Source organism: Berghia stephanieae, chromosome 11 (assembly GCF_034508935.2).
Source record: "Berghia stephanieae isolate SIO BIC M18660-M18661 chromosome 11, UCSD_Bste_1.3, whole genome shotgun sequence".
In the NCBI taxonomy this organism is placed as follows: domain Eukaryota; kingdom Metazoa; phylum Mollusca; class Gastropoda; order Nudibranchia; family Aeolidiidae; genus Berghia; species Berghia stephanieae.
In genome coordinates, this window is record NC_088370.1 from 19,759,705 (window position 1) to 19,767,204 (window position 7,500).

The 7,500-nt window shown below is 36.7% G+C and overlaps 1 protein-coding gene across 1 annotated transcript in view; it reads left to right on the top strand.

Moving 5' to 3' along the window:
- LOC144957276 (tubulin alpha-1D chain-like) overlaps nt 1-7,500 on the top strand; it is a 27,158-nt gene that overhangs the window by 1,161 nt on the left and 18,497 nt on the right. The gene's annotated exons all lie outside the window — the stretch shown is intronic.

Here is a 7,500-nt window from a genome sequence, read left to right on the forward strand (position 1 = left end):
GGAAATTCAAATAATGGCTGGTAAGGAAGGGTTAATGTCCGAAGTTTATTTAAGTCCTTTTCAAATCATTCTAATTTCTTACTCCCTTTGTGCAAAGTAGTACCTCAATTTTTACATATCTACGTTTTATCATGTGATAAAGATCTGAAAAAGTGTGTCTGATTTTGTCACTCATTACATATTATTATTGTGTCAGAATTCATAAGACACCAGGATAGTCGTTTCAAAGCTAAAATGATTATAACTATGAATTATAACACATATTTTCTTCTTTGTTCCTATAAAAATATTGGCCAGATAAATGTAATAATAATAAATAAATAATTAAGAAATAATGAATTTATATAGCGCCTAATCATCCACGTTAATTCGCGAAGTCCCGGGTTTGAGAGTTTGTTTTTTTTGGGGTTTTTTATTTGACAAGATGATAACGATTATAACGAAAGAGTGAAAATGGAGAGGCTTCGTATGGGAACAAAACAGACAATGGACGTTTCGGGTACAAATCCTGCGTCCGTCAGCACAGCAATACACAAATTAATGTGGAAAACAAATAAAATAACATGCAAAATAACTTGTTTCGTCTGTACTCAATGGTGGTTGCAGTATGAATGAAACAGTACGGACGATACGAGTTATTTTGCATTTTATTTTACTTGTTTTCCACTTTAATTTGTGTATTGTTGTGCTGACGAAGGGTTTGTGCCCGAAACGTCCATTGTCTGTTTTGTTCCCATACGAAGCCTCTCCATTTTCACTCTTTCGTTATAATATTTCACATACTCCACGAACTTGCTTGAGTTAGACATAGAGACGTAATAGGCTTCAACAGTTGTGACGTCACTTCCCTCGTAATGACGCATAGTAACTTAGTAACTGGTTCTAAACTAAATGAACAATGGCGGACGCCCTTATGAAATATTTCCTCGACGAGCATAAAAGTGTTTCCAGAGGAGAAAAACATTATAAATCTGATCATGTTTTGACTTTTATACATTCTGATCATAAGACATATGAAAAGTTCTAGCCAGCATGAAGAATAAAAAGAAATGATTTTCTTTGTTTAGAACCAAGATGGCCGCCGTTGCCGGGCGGCGTGATATCAAACTACTGAATCCAATTAGGTATATAGATAGTATGCGCTTGGCTAAGAAGCTCATTGCCATCCGGAATTATAACGGACCAACACACAATACTGTGTGTATCCATGAACGTTTATAGTCGAGTTAATACAGTTCAGTGAGCATTACTCATAAACGAGGATGGTAATAACAATAACAAAGACCTGAGTGACGTCATCTTCGAACTACCTTATCGCGTGTCCCGAGTACCGGCTACTACTAACTACTACCGATTACTACCGACTACCACCGACCCAGTTCCAGTCGGGAAGGTAAATAAATTAAAGAAAATGGGCGGTACAACGGTACAACCAACATACAGTTTAAGTGCCGTTGGGAGTTTTAAATTCAATTTGGGATTGGCTAAACGTACGCAGCGCGTGTGCTTGCTTGCTTGATGATGAGTACATCTGTTTGACATTAAAAGGGGTGGGGGGGGGGGGGGGCGTGGGGGTAGCAATTATGAGTATAATTTTCTCGTACATTATTTTTCTTTTCTTGCTCTTTTTAAAGATGTTTTTGTTTTGTTGTGTTTCGTTGCGTTTTGTTTTCTTTTGCTGTTGTCGTTTGGGGGGGGGGGGGGGTTGGTTTGCTTGCATTTTTTTTTATTAAAAAAAATTTTGATTGCTTTTCTTTTTTAATCACCAGTTGGGTGATTCGTTCTCACTAAGTTATATCAATCAGAATAAAAACGTTTAAAGTTACACATAGTCATGAATATTGGTACGACTGATCTGGCGTACAAAACTAGTGAGCAATTTACTTGACGCATCCCATCACAACTAATGTGCACACCTATTCTATATATTTTTTCCATCTGCATTTGATGTCTTTTGTATTCAATTCAATTCAAATATTTATTTATTGTCGGCATTTAAAAAATGTTTCATAGATAATGATGTAAGTCAGGCTAATAGAAGCCTTTGACCGACATAGGTTTTAACACATAGTGCATAAAAATACATAGTAATATATTTTCCCTTAAACATCTTTAATTATTTTTTAAAATACAAACGTAAACTGAAGAGAAAAAGATATGGAATATCACTTTGACACACTCTTTGTTTTCAAAAAAATAAAATTAAAAGCAGCACAAGAAGAAAACACACATCTGTGCTGTCTTGCAATGACAAAACACACTATCCTCACGTTTATACATGGTATGCGCTTGTCGAAGAAGCTCATAACATTGCCATCTGGAAGTATAGATAGTATGCAGATGACGTCACTCAGGCCTTTGTTATTGTTTTTGCCATCCGCGTTTTTGAGTTGTTCTCACTAAACTGTATTAACCAGACTATAAAAGTTCATGGTTACACAGAGTTTGTGTGTTGGTCCGTTATACTTCCGGATGGCAATGTTGTGAACTCCTTGGCCAAGCGCATTCTGTCTATAACGGACCAACACACAAAACTGTGTGTATCCATGAACGTTTATAGTCAGGTTAATACAGTTCAGTGAGCATTACTCATAAACGTGGATGGCAAAAACAATAACAAAGACCTGAGTGACGTCAATTTCATTCTATCTATAGTCTGATTGATAGAATTTAGTGAGAACTACTCATAAAATGGCTAGCTAAAAACAATAACAAAGAGCTGAGTGACGTCAATTTTATTTTATCTGTAATCTGCTTGTGCAGTGAGAACTACTCATAAAATGGCTGGCTAAAAACAATGACAAAGAACCGAATCACTGATATCATGCCGGGGTGGGTACGTTTAAAATTGATTGATTTTAAGCTTAGCAATATTTCTTTTTTGTTTAATAGGCTTCAACAGTCGTGACGTCACTTCCCTCGTTTTGACGCATAGTAACTTAGTAACAGGTTCTAAACTATTGGAACTATGGCGGACGTCCTTAAGAAATACATCTCCGACTAGCATGAAAGTGTATCCAGAGGAGAAAAACATTTTCAATCTGATCATGTTTTGACTTTTATTATACGTTCTGATCACATGACATATGAAAAAGTTCTAGCTAGCGTGGAGAATAAAAAGTACCGATTTTCTTTGTTTAGAACCATGCTGCTTGTTGCTGGCTGGACGTGACATCAGACTATTGAATCCTAATGAAATACATTTCTTCATTTTAGGAGAGTAAGCGTTGCCCCTTTTAACTCAGAGCAGCTAATTTCCAAACTCAGAACAGTATGTGGAGCAGCCACTTATGTTGATAAAAACAGGAAATGAAGTGAGTGGAAAAGTGCCAGGAGACAATAGAGAATAGATAGAATGAAGTTTACGTGACTCTGGTATTTGTTATTGTTTTTTGTTTTGTTTTGTTTTTTGCCATCCTCGTTTATGAGTAATTCTCACTTAACTATTTTATCCAGACTATAAAAGTTCATGGTTACACAGAGTTTTGTGTGTTGGGCCGTTATACCTCCGGATGGCAATGTTGTCAGCTTCTTAGTCAAGCGCATACTATCTATAAAAACTTCGCGACGATGGAGGTCGAACCCACTCAAGCATGGATGACTTCAACGGTAGAGCGCACTCTCTCACGGCCAGGCGGTGTTGTCGTAACAGTCTTAACAGTAGTGTCGTGGGTTCGAGCCCCATCGCCGCGAAGTTTTTTTTAATATGTTCTATTGTCTCCTGGCACTTTTCTACTCACTTTCATTTCCTGTTAATTTCAAAACTCTAGCTTTTTATTTTCTAGTTCCTTCCGAGATAAAACCGTTTAGAGATAATGGGATACGTATGTTGTTAGTAGAAAAGGAAGTTGATCATTTTAATCTCTCGATGTATGAAGAAAAAGTTTTCTAGATAAAATAAATGATAAAGGTGTTTTGTGAGTGTATGGTAATTTTAGCGCTCATGGAGATGAGGTAGTTTGAAATGTGAAACCAGAGATGGTGGTGAAACGAAATAGAGAAAACACAGCATTAAAAAACTGTTTGTTTTTTTTTTTTTTTTTTTGTGTGTGTGAAATCCAGGTGTACGCGTGTGTGGATTGACTTATTGTTGATGAACTTTTCTTTTTTCCTAATCTCTCTCTCTCTCTCTCTCTCTCTCTCTCTCTCTCTCTCTCTCTCTCTCTCTCTCTCTCTGTCTCTCTCTCTCTCTGTCTCTCTCTCTCTCTCTGTCTCTCTCTCTCTCTTTCTTTCTCTCTCTCTCTTCTCTCTCTCTCTCTCTTTCTTTCTCTCTCTCTTTTCCTCTCTCTCTCTCTCTCTCTCTCTCTCTCTCTCTCTCTCTCTCTCTCTCTCTCTCTCTCTCTCTCTCTCTCTCTCTCTCTCTCTCCCTGTCTCTCTCTTTCTATATATCTCTCCAGTATTCCCACCACCTTTTCTCTTGTCCATATGTTTAGCTGTCTTTCGAATTATTTTCTTTCATTCGTTTGATAGACTGTGTATCTATCTACATCTCCATCTCTTTGTGTATTTCTTTCTGTCATCCTGTCATTCTCTCTCTCTCTCTCTCTCTCTCTCTCTCTCGCTCTCTCTCTCTTTCTCTCTCTCTCTTTCTTTCTCTCTCTCTATCTATCTATCTCTCTCTTTCTCTCTCTCTTTCTCTCTCTCTATCTATCTATCTATCTAACTATCTATCTATCTATCTATCTATCTATCTATCTATCTATCTATCTATCTATCTCTCTATCTATCTCTCTCTCTCTATCTATCTATCTATCTAACTATCTATCTCATCTCTCACACACACACACACACTCTCTCTCTCTCTCTCTCTCTCTCTCTCTCTCTCTCTCTCCTTATATAAACCTATTCATTTACTTTGTAGCTTTACGTTTCTATTCAGCTGCCTCACAATATGCCGACGTGCACTTAGTTGCAGGTCTGATAACCCAAATCATTATGGGCTCATTGTTGTAACGGAAATCTAAAAAAATGACACAAAATATCGTCCATTACAACAATGTTAAACTAGGCCCCTTAGTGCGTTCGGATGTCAGACCTGCATATATAGACACGTCGCAGTATACATATAAATTATATTTTTATAATTTTATTTTTTTTTTTGCCATTGAATAGTGGGGGGGGGGGGGGGGGGAAGGGGGGGGGGGAGAGGGGGGGGGGGGGGGGGGGGGGGGATTCTTGCTTACATTAGAATTATTATGAGTATCCAGGTATGTTCTTTTCCCTCAAAGCAAATAACTTCCTCGTTACTTAATTAAAGGCCTTGATCAACCCTGGAAACTCTAAGAGATTAGGCTTGTACATTAAAGATTAAGTAGAGACTTCTTTTTAATAGGATAAATACGCGAATGGCTTGCCGGGAATAATTTCATTACCGGAAATATAGAATTAAGGCAATTAAACATCTGCCTAAAGCTTAGATGCAAGGTAAACCTATTAGCAGGTCAGATAACCAAACACATTTATTATTACTATCATTATTATTATTATTATTATTATTATTATTATTATTAGTAGTAGTAGTAGTAGTAGTAGTAGTAGTAGTAGTAGTAGTATAGTAGTAGTAGTAGTAGTAGTAGTAGTGTAGTGAGTAGTAGTAGTAGTAGTAGTAGTAGTAGTAGTAGTAGTAGTAGTAGTAGTAGTAGTAGTAGTATAGTAGTAGTAGTGGTGTGGTGTGTGGTAAAGTAGTTGTAGTAGTAGTAGTGGTAGTAGTAGTATGTAGTAGTAGTAGTAGTAGTATAGTAGTAGTAGTAGTAGTAGTAGTAGTAGTAGTAGTAGTAGTAGTATAGTAGTAGTAGTAGTAGTAGTAGTAGTAGTAGTAGTAGTAGTAGTAGTAGTAGTGTAGTAGTAGTAGTAGTAGTAGTAGTAGTAGTAGTAGTAGTAGTAGTAGTATTAGTAGTAGTAGTAGTAGTAGTAGTGGTGGTGGTGGTGGTAAAAGTAGTTGTAGTAGTAGTAGTAGTAGTAGTAGTAGTAGTAGTAGTAGTAGTAGTAGTAGTAGTAGTAGTAGTAGTAGTAGCGTATGGCTACACCTCCAAATTCATTTCGCCAACCCAGCTTTTTCATGTCTATACTTAACCCTCTCCTTACCAACTATAGGAAAATCGTCACATTCGTTACGATACAACCAACATTTTTCTTATTCAAATTTCTTTTGTACATGATGAAATTTAAAGAAAATGAACAGTGAGTTGTAGAACATGTTTTACTAAAGAAATTAGATATGTGTCGCAAGAACTTTACTGCTTTTGTGTTTGAGTGATAAAAAATCTTTTTTTTTTGTGTTAGTTGGGTGTGAAGTTTTGGGGAAAATCCTGAAAATGTCTGGTGAGGGGAGAGTTAAAGCATAACTGTCATAATATGAAAAGGGGAAAAAAGAACAAATTTTTAATGTCTGGGAGAGAAAGATAAAGTGAGTAAATGTGACTCATAATATATAAGGGGACAACACAAAACAAACGACGTTTCGGTCTTTGGCCTTCTTCAATCAAACACGAAGTATGTTATATGTATTAGATTGTCATAATAGATAAAGCATTATAGATAAAAAATGTATGTGTGTGCCTCCCTGATATTAAATAACAAGAATCTTAAGAGAAAAATCTGTTTTCCGCGGATTTATTTTTTTAATTGAGCTTTTATAAAGTGCAATGTCCACTAAACGTGCTCAAAGCGCTTTACAAGTGGTCCCTGGCCAACAGCAACACTTAACATGAAGGACGTAACATGACGCCTGTTAGGCGATATTATAATCTTTTCGGACAGAGATAACGCCGTTAACGTCCAGGTATTCATTTTACACCTGAGTACGGTGAGAGAATGTGAGTAAAGAGGACTCAACTATGCTCCAACCCAGGACCTTTCGATCCGAAAGCGAATGTCATACCACTAGACCGCATAGCCGCATAAACTGATTTTATAGTCCAAACTATGAAGCGGGTTAACTTGTCATTGTTTTTCATACCATATCATCTCACATCATATCAATAATAGGGCTTTGAAATGAACTGAGTGTTTCTTAAATAAAATAATATAAAAATTCCCTTTATTCATCCCATACGGGAAATTTGTCTCGAGGGTCTATTCCAAGGGAGGACTTGAATAACCCAGGCGTCAGCCGCAGTGCAGCGCCGTGAATTGAACTGGGCGAGGAAGAGACCCTAAAAAGACAAATTTCCCCATGGGGATGAATAAAGGAATTTTTACATTTGCTTTTAATATGTTTATGTGTCTGAGAGTGCGCATTTGTCTGTCTGTGTGTGCGCGTGTGTGTGTATGTGTATGTGTGTGTGTGTGTGTGTATGTATAGTATGAAATGGCGAGGATATTTTTATTTTTGTAGATTGCTAAAATGACGACAAGTTCCATCAGCAATAAAAATTTTGAATATTTCATATGGTACAGAAAAACCAAGGATTGATTCGTTGACTGATTAACTGATTAATTTATTTAATGTAAGATTAACTGACCAATTGATAATGATGATAATTTTTGGTGTCGAATTCC